General features: G+C 37.7%; 1 protein-coding gene across 1 annotated transcript in view; it reads left to right on the top strand.

Moving 5' to 3' along the window:
- The window catches only part of LOC143465206 (uncharacterized), a 32,603-nt gene that overhangs the window by 3,324 nt on the left and 10,973 nt on the right, over positions 1 to 18,306 (top strand). The window lies entirely within an intron of this gene.

The following is an 18,306-nucleotide window of genomic DNA, read 5'->3' as shown; positions in this document are numbered from 1 at the left end:
CTAGGCTATCAGGGATATGTCAGGCAAGCTTAGGCTTTGGTATTATAGATAGGCTACCATAAAGTTCGTAATATTTTAAAATTGTGACTAGGCTAGGCTGCCGATAGACTGTTTAAATTGTACACGTACAGGTAAATTTGAACGGAAGAAAGTTCTGAATGGTTCTACAGTTCTATACATTGTGTTGCTGAATTTATAATACTGTTATGTTTGTGTATAAACCTAGACTTAATTTTGAAAAGTTTTGTGCGGTTCAGGTGGTGTAATTTTCATCATGGGAAGGAGAGTAAATTTTACAGTTACGGAAAAAAACATTTTTATTGACTTAATGAATAAGCCTAATTACATTAGTGTAATTGAATGCAAAAAAAACTGATAGTAAATCTTTGGAATCCAAGTCCACTGCTTGGAAGGAACTCTGTGCAGAATTCAATTCAGCATCAAGTTATTGTTTCCGATCAGAAATAACCTTTGCGGTTGCGATAAAGTTCTCCATTGTCTCCACTTGGCCTTTTAATGGGAATATGACTGCAGTCAATTGCTCCTAGCACACCTGGAAACTGAGCAATATTTTTAAAATGAAACTTCACATTGTTCAAATCCTGATTGCTTGGAAATCTTATGAACTGCTCGTGTCTGGTGGCAATTGCCCGTGTTACTCTATGAATAACCCGGCAAGCACTGGATTGGTCAATGCCGATTAAGTCACCTTCTGTCCGCTGAAAATGTCCTGCGGCATAAAACCGTAAAGTAGTGACAAGTTGAAGAATTGGTGGTATGCAGTGATTACGATTTGTGCCATGCTCTAAATCAGAGGAAATCATCCCCAAAAGTTGAAGAACTGAATCCTTTCTAAAGCGAAAACGTTCGCGAAATTGCTCTTCTGTAAAATTTTCAAATGGGTTTAGTCTGTCTTTTATGTTTCTTCTCGGTGGTGTCTCAATAAAATGCTCAATAAATTCAATACAATCCATTATAATATTTACAACGTTTTATTGCTAAATCTGACAGAAAATGACACAATAAACAAGGTAACATAAGGTAAGGTAACTAATCTATGTTAACAAAGGTTAACCGATGCTTGGTCTCATAGTTTTATTTGTATTCCATAAAAAATCTAGCTAACGCTTAATCTCTCTGCTATGTAGGTTGCAATTAATAATATAATGAAATAAAGCAACGCAAGCCTCTGCTACCTGCCATATAAGTTCAACGGTTGATAGGCCTACCCTTCTGTAGTACTGCATTACTGCCATTGCATATAATATTGGCTCAAAGGCTAGTAGCACTTCCAATACACAACCTCTAGCACTCTCCAATACTTCCATAAACTTGCTTTTCATCAATTATTCACATTGATCTAGACTTAAACCTCCTCGTCAGTAGGATTAAATTCAAGGATTAAATGCCTTATTTTAATCCTGGATTATCTCTGATCTTCGCTGGTGCATACCGTTAGTAAAGATCAACAGTAGTTAATCGCGGATCATAAGTAATCTGTACTTGATCGGGTTTGGTGCATCCCACCCTAAGACTCTGTCATGGTGATAACCGTGACAAAGTAAATGCTTATACGACAGCTTAGTGAGTAAAAGGCGGAGGTCCGGATCTCCCGGTGGTGAGATTAGATGTAGCCAAAACCGCTTGTTAATTGAGCATGCTTGTACCCAGATTTTACGAGAAGTGTGCCTGAGAGTACAGAAAACTGAACGAATGAAACGTCTAGGCTCGGCAAGCTGTTATTTGTGCTTGTTGCCTTCAGTTACAGACTTTCTAGTTCGCTGTAGTTTACCTTCGTCCTTTGTCACCCGGATCCGGAAGTTGGACATTTATGAGCCAGTTAATTCTATCACACTCGCAATTTTATGTAAACCTTCCAATCTACTGCTATTATGCGGGATAAGTCTTAAGCTCAAGGCCTACGCCTAGGCTACAGTTGTAAGGCAAAAGCCTTAAGCTAAAGGCCTACGCCTAGTTGTACGGCAGATACCGGCGCATGCTGTACGGCACCGGAACGACCTTACCTGCTTTCAGCAATGGGGTTTCCCACATAACATATTTCTGCCAAAGTAAACATCTCCCCATTCCAAATGCATGTCGTCTAACTCTGGTTCAAGAAAGGCATACTTCCTACCATTCGAATGGGAAAAAATTACCGAACTCTGGCCCATTTTAATGGGCGGGAAATAGACGAATGGGGTGGCTAAATTAGCAAAGTTTGAATGAATTGCACGGAACAAATAAACTTTCGATGGCATTTGGCCCAAGAAGGAAAAATGAAGTGTTTCTTGAACGGCTACTGCATTGAAAGACTAGGTTTTCTTGCAGAAATGAGCGGAAGCAAAGTTAGTTCCCAGCAGTCACTGCAAGGACTCGGAGGTGTAAAATAAGAAATTGCACTTGAAGCCGATAATTTCATGAAAAACCTATTTTGCAGGTGGTTTAGGTTAATGGAAAAATGAAAAAGTTCAGAACTGGAAATTACAGGAATGGAAATAACGCTGGTAAAGTGAACTTCTTCCAGCATTTCCCGAAAGATTTTCTGAGGCCATATGGCTTAGCAACAACTGAAGCATCAGGTACTCCTGAAGACTTCAGCAATGAGCTCAAGTCCTACTCATGCGAATGGCTTTGTCGTCCAGGAATTGCCTTCAGTGAGTTTGCAGAGACAATGCGAGCTAACTGGGCTCGTATACAAGAACAACGGCAATCGTTAGCTCCCGACAAGCCATTTAAAAAGTTGTCGGAAGAGTTTGAAAGCATAATGGATTTGTGCAAATGTTTGCAAAGTCCAGAAACGATGTCGAGCAAGAAAATGAAAAGGACCATTGAAACGTTAATGGAACGTGTTGAGAATACCTCTGAACTGTTCTTCAGTTTGGGCTCGTCAATGTACCTCACTTCGGTGCATTTAGGCGCCGCAAAGTATGTTTTTAGCAACCTTGATAAGGTGAAACGTTTGTGTACGGAGGGAAGGACCAACCTTGACTCTTTCAAAAAAGAACCCACAAGGAAAAACAAAAAAAAAGGCGGCTATGGAGGACCTAACGCAAAAAGCCCAAAAAGTTAGCTCCCCGTTTCCAAGGCAAAGGTCGATAGCAGAAATAATTGCTGGTATTACTGCAACTGAGGACGATGTTTCACGTGGAAGTGCAAGAAACAAGCAAGCAAAACAATCAATCATGTTGCATGCGGAAGAAGTAAGTAGCGACAGAGAAGTGGAAGAGGTGCAGCAAAACGCCTCACAATCCTCATCGTCTTTGAGCGTTACAAAAACTTTGACAACGAGCTCACAAAGGGAAAAAACGGATAATGTTCAGAACGGTAAAAGGCGAGCCAAGAAGGCCAACAGACCATGCAGAAAAGCACTTTCCTTTCAAAAAGGAAAAGAAAGCCATGACAAATAAAACGTAGTGCGTGTGTCAGTGGACTTGAATGCATGCCTTCCAAACATGTACTATGTTTTGTTGTCCTTGTATTGACGTTGCGATTGTTTTGATGCTTGCCTTGAAGACCGTTTGTGCTTGTAAACTGATTTCTTGTTATATTTTTCATTCATTGCTTTGAGCAATTTCGTTGCGCGAATTCACCTTTCAGTGTTTCTTTTGCAGATCAATAGACATGCACTGTATGTGAATTAAAGCAGCTGGCATACAAAGGAAATTGTTGTATTCCAATGGTGGAAAATTTTTTTGCCTGGGATATTCGCATGGAACAGCTTGATATGGCTTAGCAAGAACTGAAGTATGCGGTTCTCCTGAACATATCGGCATTCGGCAATAAGCGGAAGTTTTATTCGTGCCAATGGCTTTGCCGTGCAGGAATTGCTTGCACTGCATTTGCGGAAGAAATGCATGCAAACTGGGCTAACATGCAGCAAAGGACTCGGAGGTGTCCAGTGTGAAATTGTACTTGAAGCTGCTAATTTCATTTTTAACCAGTTTCACAGGTGGTATCGGTAAATGAAAAAATGAAAAAGTTCACAAGTGCTAATTATGGGAATGGGAATAACGCTGGTAAAGTAAACTTCTTCCAGCATTTCCCGAAGGATTTTGTTAGGCCATATGGCTTAGCAACAACGGAAGCATCAGGAACTCCTGAAGACTTCAACAATAAGCTCAAGTGCTACTCATGCGAATTGCTTTCAGTGAGTTTTCAGAGACAATGCGAGCAAACTGGGCTCGTACACAACAACAAAGGCAATCGTTAGCTGCTGACAAGCCATTTGAAAAGTTGTCCGAGGAGTTCGAAACGATAATGAAATTGTGCAACTCTTTGCAAAGCCCAGAATCGCTATCGAGCAAGAAAATGAAAAGGACCATTAAAAGTTCAATGGAAAGAGTGCAGAATACTTCTGAACCTTTCGATGCTTACCAAGAACTGTTTTACAGTTTGGGGTCGTCAATGTACCTCACTTCGGTGCATTTAGGCGCAGCAAAGTTTGCTTTCAGCAACCTCGATAAAGTAAAACGTTTGTATACGGAAGGAAAGACCAACCTTGGCTCTTTCAAAAAAGACCCCACAAGGAAAAACTTTTTTAGGCGGCTATGGAGGACCTAACGCAAAAAGCCCAAAAAGTTAGCTCACCATCTCCAAGGAAAAGGTCGATCGCAGAAATTATTCCTGGTATTTCTGCAAACGAGGACAATGTTTCACGTGGAAGTACAAAAAAAAAGCAAGGAAAACAATCGATTACGTTGCATGCGGTAGAAGCAAATTGTAGCAAATTTGTGTAATGGCGGAAAGCAAGCTGTAGGTGAAGTGGAACAAATACCATTGTCCAATGATACACTAACTGTTCGTGGTTCCATGATTGCTGAAGATATCAAGCCACAGTTAATTGCTAAAATGAAAGAAGCACCCTGCTTTGCATTGCAGTTGGACGAAACCACAGATATTAAAAATGATGCCCAACTTACTGTCGGTTTTCAGACAAAAGTGTTAAGAAAATTGGTGTGCCGACCAGGGTTGCCAGATCCCAGTGATAAATAAAGCCAAGACGAGAAAAAAAGCCAAATAATTTTACTAACCACAAAATCACAAGTTACATATAGGCCTAAATTACATAAAAATTTCTTCTTCAAAAAGGTTGTCCTCTTCATTGTTGACAGACTCAGTAGAGAATTTCTCAGAATATTAAATGTCAGCTTTGAATCTACTCAAAATTTTGGTTGAAGGAACAAATTCCTTACAGCAGTTACTAGAAGTCAAAAGTTCTGCTCTAATTCTAATTGTTGCTTCCAATAGAGGCAACTGAAACTTTAGTTTTTATGCAAGTTAATAGAGAGAACACCCTCTCCAATACGGCATTGCTTGCAGGTGTAACAAGGCAAGTAATAGAAGTTCTTTAAATTGTGGATGCTGCATTACTCCCTTCCAAAATGCTCTGTGTCTTGAGGTATCCCATTTTCCTAAAATTATCAAGCTAAGCTTGGAACAGGCGCAGGATGCGCTTGTGCTTGACGAGCAGGCGAAACTAACTCGTAAGCGGGCAATAGTCCAATATTCCAGTAAACCGATTGTCAAGAATACGGCTTGGCAGAAACACAAAAAGTTAAATTACAAAGAATTAAAAGAATCAAGCTAAGCGTCAAACACCTCATCAGTGCCAGTAGTGAATTACTGTACAATATGTGTAGGCCAGTGTAAAGAGTAGGTATTTTTTAAGGTTTCAATTTTGTTAACATCAGTTTCGGATGATTCTTTGACGAAACATCGTACCCCACGAGAGTGCATCTTAAGCCTGAAAAGTACGGAATTGTATGAACATCACTTTGACACCATTCAAGCACTTGGTTTCTGAAGATTAACAGCATTGCAACATCAAAGTGAAGCCGACCAGCCGTTTCCTTTTCTGCAACTTAGACTGTGTACAAAACGTCTTCATCGGCATGTTTAAATGCTGTATGTGACTAAGTTCAATAGCTGACATCAGAGTAAAAAAGTAAATGTCCTAATCATTAAGAGCCGAAATGTGTTTTTTCAGTTACGCCGTTCAAAGCGTCGTTACCAACACAAAATCCGCAAAAGATCAACACCCTCACGAGGAAACACAAGCATCGGGAACAAACAATTTCCAATGGCATTGATTGTATGAACGAAAGTCCTTTCTTAACACATCTTCCTGGGGTTTTTCGTGTGGTTGAAACTTTGGACATGGCAGCTATGCCAGTGTAGGCCTACTCAAGCTTTCCATTTTACTTCCATGATAGTGAAATAGATGTGTTGTATATGTGATAAATAACCAATAGGAAAAAGTCAGTAGACGTAACGACTGTTCACTAACGACGACACAACTTTTCGATAATGAACGTTGACCTGAACCAGGTGAAGCATGATATTAGACATAGCAATAATAGTTGCTATTCATTTGAACGACCAGATAACAACAAACCAGGCCATTTTCCTGTTGAACCGCGTGTAAAAAAAACTTTGCGTACCGTACATCACAGCACATTCCTCGTAGTTTAGTCTAGGATTTCTCCAAGTCTATTCAAACCCCAATAATTCTGCAAACCATTGTTGAAGACAGAAAAAAAAGCACAAAATTTTTCACATAAAGATGTCCACCCACACGCTATGCTGGGTTGTAACGACTAACCGATTTCCTTGAGGGCGAGGCAACGAGGTTTTATATCCACCAATCAGAACACCAGACATGATGTTGATCATGCGTTGGAAGCGTGACCTAAGCGTGATAAGTCACGCGTGAAGGTGTGTTGGGCATAAAAATAGGTTTGTCTGAGGCAAATTCCAGTCTAACAAATGTTAGCGTTTCTCTAGTGATCTAGTCTATATAACTGATAGCAACTTTTGCACTATTCAACTATTGCATACGGTGCCGTTGGTATTATACATAGGACCAGCAATGCCCAGATTAATAAGAGGGACGTTGAAAATATAAAAAAATAGATGGCTGAATGAACGCAAACAAATGTTAACCAAAAAGGCTACATTACCACTGCCAATGTGTCTTGTTACGCTTTCCATTTGAATGATGCGGAACTATAGGCCTACAAAGGTTCACACACTATTATTCTTCTCTTTTACTGACAATACCTAAAAAAGCATCAATTTTACCTGCACAAAGCAAGTGTTGCCTCGACCAATCGCCTTATTTAATGAAAACTTAACATGTAATGTGACTAACTCATTATAATGCTAGGAGTCTCCTTAGCATGGGGATTAGGTAAGTTTCCGCGAATTATCAAACAAAGAACTACAGAATGAATGATTCGCAGCGAACAGTGATTTTCACTACGACGTCTAATACTGCCATGAGAAGCATGATGAAATTTCTGCTTCGCCAAGTACTGTAGTTTCAATGAGGTGGCAGTTTTAACACATTAATGATGTACACTACGCTAATTAATTACTATTCACCTGAGGAGCTTAATTTTGCTTTTTTGCTAGGTAAGCAGAAACGTGCTGCTCTTTTGTTCATTGTGGGGTGACTGAAGAATTTTAAAAGATTGCAGGAATGGAGTTGAATGAACCTTAGTATTTCCACCAGTTCTTACGCTATCAAGATCTTGCTGCCAACAAACTAAATTTTTAGTAAGGTTTTTGAAAAACTAAGGATAGTGAATTTGCCTGAAATACCGCATTAATTTCTTTTATCCTATATCACAAACACTCAGCTAGGTGACCGGGATCGTTTACTAGTGATTACAGTTTGCATTGCTTAACATAGGCCAACAGCTCAATCTGGTAGACCATTAAATTTAAAACAAGCAACTTTCAAAAACAAAGCTTTAAAATAAATCACCGACAATGTTAGAGAACATTACCTCTATAAACTATATCTTACAACAAAGTAGTTGTCTCCTTGTTTGTGTTAATTTTGGAACTATTTTATTACTTTTTGGAACTATTTGGCTTTGGCGGCCATGCTAACCTACGATCAATTATATTATTTGCTATCTTGCATGTTTTTTAAGCCTTTGGGCTTTGAGTATGTGTTTTATTGTGCTATAACTACAACGGGTAGCACCGTAACTTTAGCTCCTCCTCGTGGAGGCATAGTTACTGGCGAAAAATAAATAACATAACACAATGCAGTTATGATATGGCATTCTGGGTAAAACAACCAAAGTTGCTAAACTTTAGGCTAGCCTGGATTTATTAAATAATAAATAACAGTAACCACTTTAATTTGTAGGAATCTACAATGTACCTTTACCGTGGTGCCTGACGTTGGTAGGCTACAAAAATCTCCGAATGTAAACCAGCTATTTTATCTTTTTAATACTGGGGTTTAGGAACTGAGTTCCACGAATCTCTTGAGGAGCCGAGTCTAAAAGCCAAATGTGAATTGGATTAGTTCTGTATAGGGCTAATTCTATGGAAGTTTTTTGAAAGGCCGAGGTGTTTGCATTGCACTGTGGCGTTTGGATATCATCAAATTATAATTGACACTTTTAAAAGGCGGTTTTTGCATTCTCTCTGGCTGGAATTAAGTAAATGTTAAAACAGACGTATTTATCGTGTTAATCTCTTATTCAAACAAGAAATTCAGAACCGACATATTTAACGCAGATTGAAGTGTTTCAAATAGCATTGTTTTCACGGCGTAAAGTTTGAGTGTACTTGAAAACGTTCAGATAACGTACAATGCGACACGTGGTTTATGGTAGCAAGGTATTGTTCTAGTATCTTTAATCACAATCGTGGTTTCAAACCAATATGTGATATAGTAAGTGTGTCAAGTGGTTTTTCTGTACTGGTGTAAAATCGATTTGAATTCTTTGTGATGAAAAGCTTAGAATAACATGGACACATGTACACGTGTGATAGCAGTTAATTTGGCACTACCTCATTGGTCAATATTTTAGTATATAAAACAAGTGTTGGATTTAAATGGCTCTCTTGGAAATTCTCTCTTCTCTGAGTTATTTCCCTTGTTCTACTAAATTGAAGTTATTACTGAATTACTATGAAAGTGGGATCATGGTGTAAATATTGCTAATTCGATACAACTTATTCGGACAATATAACAACTAAACTTTATGAAGTTGGTGTTGATTTAAGAAGCAATAAATAAGACAGTAAAAAGCAACGGAGTCAAGATAACTAACTCGGAGTCAACAGTTAGACTTGGCTTAGGCCAGTCTAGAAACCACACACCATATTCCCATAGCACTATCACTGACTGTTTTTGTAAATATTTGTATTTTAGCTGTATCAATGATTAAGCTTGCCTATAGGCTAATTGCCTACCGGTACCGTGTATAGGCCTAGCATAAGTCAATGGGGTAGCCCTTCAACCGAGTATAAGAGTTGCATGATTCAAAGCAAGTCACTGACACATATATTTTACAAAATTAGGTGTTAACTTAAAAGAAATAAATGTGAAAGACATGAAATGAAATATGATGAAACCTAATACAAACCATATCTAATATATCAGCCTGCCATGATTTTCAAACATACTCGGATGTCTAACGAAATTAATCATTATGAGTACTCTTAAGTATTAATCTTACTTACACTACTGTCTTGCGGTTCTCACCAATGATACTACAAACACATGTACACGTTTTTACAGTATCATTGGTTCCCACCGCGCCAATGAAGAAAAGAGAAATGATAGAATCTGTTTATCGAGTTAGAGTTATCCCCAACATTTATAACACCTGTTATTTCTGATTTTCCTGTGATTTAAGTATGGTATGGTATCGTTGTGTTTTGGTATCACAACAAGTCAATAATTAATCTTTATCCTCTAACTGAAGAAATTCCTTTTCCGACTTAAACTTCCGACATCACTCAAGCCCCGGTGACCAAGCTAACCCTTGTGCCAGTTTCGATTGTCACCTAGGTCGTAGGCTGCATTTTAGGTTGCCCGAAATTAAAGTTGTTCAGTGTTTACCAAAACAGGAACAAGCGTCGCTAATGCGTTGCCTAAGGGTTTGCAACGGTAGCACTACTTACAAAATGGGTCGCGCATGGTTGCTATAAATTGAAGTCCGACGCAAAAACGAAAAGTTTGGAGGTAAACCTAAATTTAAGTTGCACCTCATGTTACACTGTTCAAGGGCTGCTGAAAGCATTATTTGTGCTGAGAGACATAGATTTTTGCGTTGATAAAAAATCAAATCAATTAGTTTCTTTTCTACCAAGTCGCCCTAGGCTACCAGACTGCCAGTATGGAATGAAAGTTTTTTGTGCAACAGACAGTGTAGTTTTCAATGACTAGGGTGCACCAGATAGCTACGTTGTGCGCTGGATATATTCTGTGTACAACGCTTTTTTTCTATACGGGCCAGACTGCCTGAACAGAAATGAAAAACTTGTATAGGGTAGGCTACCCAATATGCGAAAGTAGCCAGTAAGCGAAATTTTGCCAAAAATCGCTAATCAAATTTTAAGCTTTGCACATTTTGGACTAAAATTTCGTGTGCAACATTTTAACGCCCTTCTCCGTTAACATACAAATTTTCAAGTTTTTACCTATAAATTATCCTTGTTTTTTATATAGAGAAACACACCGTACTCAAAAAAAGCTAAATTTCTTGCTGAGGCAAGAAATTGCTCCCTGTACAGATCTTTTAATTTTTCGCGAATAATAGGAGCTAGAGAGCTCTTTTTTCGCACACTTGCGCAACAGTTCCTCTTCTAACTCTCTTTAAATTTTCGTGGAGCTCTTTCATCTTTAAGTTTCTTTTTTAATCACTTTTTCTACGTTGGTCCAACTTTGATGCAGTAGCCAATATGCGAATGCAATTTCACAGAACTGTAAAATCGTTTGAGTCACACGTGGTTAGTTTCAGTGAATGGGTGTAGGACTGTAGGTACGTCACATTGCTCTGTAAATTAAATTATTAATTAATTAAATTAAAGCCAAATGGAGATCAACTTGCTCAACTTTTGTGAGGAACACGAAACCACCAGTGACAAAATTCACTTTTGGTAAAGTACTTACCATAGCGTTGCAAAAAAGTTCACAGCCCGCGAAAATCAAACAATCTATCAAAGCTTGTGGTATATGGCCGATAGACGAAAATGCTGTTGATTACTCCCAGACGATTCCTTCACAAGGATTTTTTTCAGGGTCTGAGAACCCAATAACTTCTGTCACTGCAATTCAGACATCAACTCCAGATGACAATGTACAGCCAGTTATTTTTAGTGACAAACACACGCATCGCGTTACTCCCAATGACCGATCGGAGGCGGCTTTCTCCTCCGACATTTGCAATGATGTGTTGACGTCTTCCCCAAGTGCTCCAATTACTTCTGCAACCACGCAAGGTTATTTTTCTAGTCTTTTAAATTTACCAGATCAGAACCTATCCGACGATTTACTCAACGATTTGGTATAGGCCTATTCTTTCAACCCGACTGCACCGGTGGAAGCCGAAGATAACATCTTTGATGGATAATTTGAAGCGTATCCAGTTTCAACGAGTGCTTCGAGGGAACGAGAAAATGTAGATATTGCTGGTCCGTCAACCTCTTTTAATCCAAGCACAGTCACGACAGAAACCCAGCATTGTCTACACTGAGAAGTAGATCCCTGGCAGGATTAGAGCGTTTGGAGTTAAGCTTGACATCCGATGAAAAAGCGTTGTTCAATAATAGATTTGAGAACAAGATTGAAAGTGAGGAAACGATGTACAATGCATGGCTTACTTTAAAACAAGCAACTGAAAACGAAAAAAAAGAGAAAAGTAGAAATTGAGCAGTTTTGCTTAGAACACCAGACATCCAAAGCAGCTAGGCGTGAGCTTTTTCAATTGCCCACAATTAATAAAGCAAAGAACACAAAGCCCAAGACAAAAAAAGCGTTACCCTCGAACCTATCGTCCGATGACGCGATCGGACTGCTAGAAGAAAGTTTAAAAAAAAAGGAGGCAAACATTCGTGAAAAACAGAAAAAAAGGATGAAAGAAAGATTTTGAGACTTTCCAAGACACAGAAAAAGAACAAAAAAAGAATAGGTAAGAAGCAATCTCCGAACGAAAGATCGATGACTATCTCCGAGGATATTTGTACAGAATGTTGTGTGCAGTTTTCAGGGGGAAAAGACGAACCCAGGTGGGTAGAATGCGATAATTGCGATCGCTGGTATCATGTTAAATGTACCCACTTGGATCCCAATCTCACCCAACATGACGTCGAACAGCTCACTTACTTCTGTCATAACTGTGAGTGAAGGCATATCTGAATGCTAGTTTCAGATGACAATTTGAATTTTAGCTCTGGTTGCCATTCTTACTGTTGTTATTTTGAAGTTGTTTGCTTTCCATATTGTGATTCCGTTCAAGCGTGATATTTAAAATCATTTGTTGCAAAGGATTTTGCTATTTTCGTTGAAGTCTTTAAAAAAAAACACATGTTATACAAATACAATGCCTCTGATTGCACGTGGATGTTGAACATTGAAAGACGGTTGTGGATTGGTATGTTCCTTTATCTTAAGTTTCCGATGTTCGTTAGCCGTAAATAAAACGATTCGCTACTTCTGATTTCTCCGATTTCTTGGTATTTGGCTCTTTTTATTTTAAACTGGTCTTAATACTTTGGTGTATGCGGTATACCGTATAGTCCTATGTTTTAAATATTTATCGGTACATGTTTGGGCACGGTCTAAGAGTCTAACAAGAATAGCACCTTTATTTTCCAACCCTACAGTCAATGTCAAAAATTAACGATACGATTAGAAAACGCATTTGCTTAGAATCGGCGTACAAATCTAAAAAAGAATAAAGGTTATGGTTTCTGTTCGAAACATATGTAACTTACTATAGCCTACGTTTATTTTCAAAAAATGCCATTTTTATGGAAAATAATCGTCAGGCTTTTAAGCTAGAATGAATATTTGATGTCTATTTAATTAAAATTAACCAATCCGAATACAGTAAAACTAGCTCGAATAAGTGTGAAATTCATGTTTCTTCCATTCGCACACTGGCGCAATTTTCGCACACTGGCGCAAAAATTGCTGGTGCAAATTTTGCTACCACTTGAAAGATATTTATTAAAACTTTACGGTTTTAAAGTATAATGTAAGGAATGAAAATACGCTTCTAATGATATAAAAATTATGGCTGTGTGATCAGAAGAACTTGTTTTATTTACGTTTTACTTTGCGTTATATGAAGTTATTCGCAAATTGGCTACCCTACCCTAGTTCTCAAAGAATTTTTTTTAAATCCTTACGCTATGTAGGGTAGGTTAAATTATGTTAACCTGTAGGTTATTGCACATAGACCAGCTTCTTAACAGTCTCAGTTCAAGTAATGTAAATTTAAAACAACAGCATAAAGGCATTACTGGATTTGTTATTTGTTGATAAAATGGATTAGTTGGTATCATACATATTTTTACTTCTTTTTCAGGTTTTTTGTTACTAATTTGGTTTAATCTGACAATTTTTGCAAATGAATGAAACTGGGAATAGCTGTTTATTCTTATTGCAAAGTTCTTGGCATGAAGCATTGTGGTAGGCATGATTCTTTGTTTGAATTTTTTAGAAATGTTTTTGTCAATACGATGTTTTTATTTGTAACCATTATATACTGTCTGTAGAAATAGGGACATGTATTAAAATTTCTATGCACGTCATTGTATTTGTATAATAACCACCACACCATTTTGTCTCGATATATACTGTAGATTTAGTCTAGTTGATAATTTGAAATTATTCATCTTTATTTTACCATTATGCTCACAGTTTATGAGAAATTGCTGAGCTCTTTTATTCAAAACCCAAGAATTATGAATTATTTAAAGGTTTTGAGAATACTAAAATTTAAGAAACATCTTTTTTTGTAACTGGAACAGTTAGTTTTAAAAAAAGGCCTGGTTTTAAATGCTGTCATGTTTAAAATTACATATTTTTTTAAACATTTTGCAATTAGTTTCCTTTAATTGATTAATTACACTAGGCGACATTTTTCAATTTTTTTTTTATTTTTTTCAAACAAATAATTGAGTTTACCTAATTTGACTATGCTGATTCCGAATTTGCAGTCAGAATTCACCCATCACGTCACACTTTTTTGCAAAAATTGAATGAAAATTTTACTCAAAAACGGTTGTATTTATGGCGCTTGTGCCCTATTACAGGCCAAGAGCTCCGTACGTGAAACGAAACACAGCCTACAAGGCGCTTAACTTACTCAATTGGATTTGAGATTTTGTTAGCTTAATCCTTAACCCTCTAAACCTAAACCCTAGACCCCAGTAGCACATAATTATGTTCATTTGATCAATAAACTTTTGATTCAAACAACTTTTCTTTCTTATAGGTGTTTGGCATGAATTTTCTTCTTTTAGCTTTTCTTGCAGCCTCACTATTCTTGCTGTCGCGTTTCAGGCACCAACAGTAGTCCGCCATCATCGTTACATCCCATTGCCCTTGATACCGCATATCCATGGCTTTGATGTCCTGGTGAAAACGTTCACCATGCTCCTCCCTCATGTCACCCAAGTTTTTAGGAAAATTGTCCAAATGTGCGTGTAGAAAATGAACCTTTAAGCTCATTATACAACCAAGTGCTTGATAAGAAACCAACATGTTTTCTACAATATTTTGGTAATCCGGATCTGTAGTATTTCCAAGAAATTTAGATACAACTTCGGTGAAAGAGAGTTTTTTTTTCCACATCCGTCATGGTAATAAGAAATTGGGGGTCTTCGGTGAGTGTTCTGATTTGAGGTCCAACAAATACACCCTCTTTAACTTTCTCGGCACTCAAGTGAGGAAACTTTTCCCGACTGTATTTAAAACATACACCTTCTTTGTTGAGAGCTTTTACAAACTGTTTCATGAGACCCAGTTTAATATGTAATGGTGGAAGTACGGCCACTCACGTTTAATCCGATGATTTCTCCTGTCTCAGCTGTCCCATTCACACATAAAACAAGGGTACTTTGTAAATTCAGATTGTTGACCCAGTAGCATATTTAGGACTTTAAAATCAACGCAAACTTTCCATGTATGAGTGCTATATTTCAACTTCGAAAGAAAAAGTTTCATATTTTCGTAAGACTCCTTCATGCTAGTTGAATGAGCTACAGGGATAGAAGCAAATTGATTTGTATTGTGCAACAATACAGCTTTTAGGCTTGACTTTGATACGCACAAGCTGGCATATGGTACTGTACATATGCTTGTATGTAGCCTGGTTTACTCACAATAAAATCATTATGACGTCACAATGATGTATAATGGCTATGACAATAGTAAGTATGACCCAACAACGAGGAATACTTCATAGAACAGGCTGTTATTAGTAATGAAGTGCAAAATTTTAAATCACAAATTATAAAAAATCTTGACGTGATAGAAAAAAAGCGACTTCATATTCGTAATCAGCATGAGCAAATTATCTTAGAAGTCACCATTTTTGCCAGAAAATAAAAATCATGTCGACCAGTGTTATCTTACCTGACAACAACCAGCTTAACCCTTGACGTTGAAGTTTAAAGCAACTTCACATTTGAAATCTAAACTGAAAATTTTTTTTCATGCTTAGTTAAATTATTGGAGACTTTTCGATTTGTTTTAATAGTGAAGAGTGTATTTGCATTTTAGTAAATAACACTTTTTTCTTTGAAAAGTTAGCAAACTGGTTATTAATATTATCTGTTACATAATAATTATGATCAGAAAATCATTTTATAATTTATTGAACTATTGTCGGTTTTATGAACGACACAGCACTTGACCACATTATGCACAGTTGCGAAATGCGCTAGACCAGGGGTGTCGGACTCAATCGCACCAGGAGCCAAAACTCAAAAATTATTTAACACCTAGGGCCGAAGAGATAAAACTTGATTGAAACATGAATTGGAACAGGCAGCGAAACAACACAAAATTTTTGATGTTTTTGACGATTTTTGACTGGGCTATTTTTGCTTATTCTTCTCTTACATCATTAAGTTTCATTTATCTCCTTGCAAAAGCATTAAAAATTGAAGAATAAAGCACACAACAATAAAGAAAAAAGCAGCCCAGATTACAAGCGTTAGAATAAATTTATTTATTCTATCGTATGGTGGGGCAACTGCCGTGCTGCTGTATTGTGCAATTTGTTGTAATCTTGTTTCTTGCTTGAAAAAAGTAAGTTATACTGTACAATGATCTCGCGGGCCGGAAATAGTTCAATGTATGAAATAGTATTGCGGGCCAAGTTTTGTTGTAAAGCGGGCCGGGAGTTTGACACGTATGTACTAGACCTTCAATTTTCACGAGAATTTTTTTCACAAAAAGAGTCCATCAAAGTTAAAAAATTATTTTTAAATTTTTTCACAGCTCTGCATTAGATTGCTTACGATCAATAAATACCAACTTGAACATATACCAATTGATGGATACTCGTTTTTCCCTTTTTATAATAAAAATGGGCTTTGTTACATATAGTGCATTTAGTTTGTGCGGCTCCAATCCACAGTTTTGTATTTACCATTTTCAATTGTAAACCAAATTTTAGAAGTTTAGAAAGAGTGAAATAATTTAGGTTTATGTTTATGAGTACTTGCATCATTTAAACTTGAAGCTGCTTGACGGAGTAGCTGTGTCCTATTTGTTATCATATTGTGTTCAGCAAACTGCAGTCAAAATCCAAATAATATCAATCAACCAATCAACGTCAATATGCTTAACGACAGCGAAATTTAATGATGTTATGGACGAAATGCTACATGTGTGTTTTGTTTCTGTGTTGCAAAAAATGTAAACTATTTTGTTACTTTTCGATGCTTCCCAAGAACTGTTTTTCAGTTTGGGCTCGTCGATGTACCTCACTTCGGTGCATTTAGGCGCAGCAAAGTTTGTTTTTAGCAACCTCGATAAGGTGAAACGTTTGTGTTCGGAGGGAAAGACCAACCTTGACTCTTTCAAAAAAGAGCCCACCAGAAAAAATTATGTAATGGCGGCTATGGAGGACCTAACACAAACAGCTCAAAAAGTTAGCTCACCATCTCCCAGGAAAAGGTCCATAGCAGAAATCATTGCTGGTATTTCCGCAAACGAGGACAATTTTTCACGAGGAAGTGCAAAAAACAAGCAAGCAAAACAATCGATTACGGTGCATGCGGTAGAAGTGAGTAGCGATAGTGAAGTGGAAGAGGTGCAGCAAAACGCTTTGCAATCCTCATCGTCTGTGAGCATCGAAGGAGAACAACGGATAGTGTTCAGAACGGTAAAAGGCAAGTCAAGAAGGCCAACAGACGATGCAGAAAAACACTTTTTTTTCAAAAAGGAAAAGAAAAAGCAACCCAAGCTTTGACAAAGAAAGCCTAGTGCATGTGTTAGTGGATTTGAATGTATGCCATACACACTTGTACTTTTTTACGTTGTCCTTGTATTGACGTTGCGATTGTTTTGATGCTTGCCTTGAACAACGTAAATGCGTGCAAACTGATTTCATTGTTATATTTTTCATTCATTGCTTTGCGCAATTTTCTTTCAGCGAATTCACCTTTCAGTGTTTCTTTTGCAGATCATTAGATATACACTGTTTGTGAAGTAAAGCAGATGGCATAAAAACGACGCTGTTGTATTCCAATTGTGGAACATATGTTTTGCTGGGATACGAGCATGGATCAGCTTTATATGGCTTAGCAACAACTGAAGCATGTTTTGCTCCTGAAGACATCGGGAATAAGCTGAAGTGCTACTCATGCGAATGGCTTTGCCGTACAGGAATTGCTTTCATTGAATTTGCGGAGACAATGCGAGCAAACTGGGCTCGTATACAACAAGAAAGGCAATCGTTAGCTGCTGACAAGCCATTTAAAAAGTTGACGGCGGAAGTGGAAAGCATAATGGAATTGTGCAGATGTTTGTAAAGCCCAGAATCGCTGTCGAGCAAGACTATGAAACAGAGTATTAAAACGTTAATGGAAAGAGTGCACAATACTTCTGAACTTTTCAATGCTTACGAATAACTGTTTTTCAGTTTGGGATCGTCAATGTACCTCAGTTCGGTGCATTTAACGAAATGTGAATGTCGTGGAAGTTGATATGGAATTCGTAATCCACGTTTATGGTCAACACAGTTGCGTCATTTGTCAAAAGATGATGAACGAGTTCTGACTATATATAGAGTAGACTGTGGGAAGTATGTTCGTTTGCAGCATGGTTATAGATGCAAAACCGACGCTGCGACAGCGCATTTAAAAGGGGAAAGCATTCGACATACAATAAGTGAAGTAGAAGATAGCACGAGAAAAGAAAAGTTGCTTGCAGCTTACTTGTACTTGGTTAACAAGGATGCCTGCAGCTATGGTGAGATGATAACACTAATGCAAATGGGATCAGTACCCAAAAAAATTCCGTTTTACGAATTG

Source organism: Clavelina lepadiformis, chromosome 7 (genome assembly GCF_947623445.1).
Source record: "Clavelina lepadiformis chromosome 7, kaClaLepa1.1, whole genome shotgun sequence".
NCBI lineage: Eukaryota > Metazoa > Chordata > Ascidiacea > Aplousobranchia > Clavelinidae > Clavelina > Clavelina lepadiformis.
Note: the sequence above shows the minus strand (reverse complement) of the source record. Positions and strands in the feature narration are given on the sequence as shown.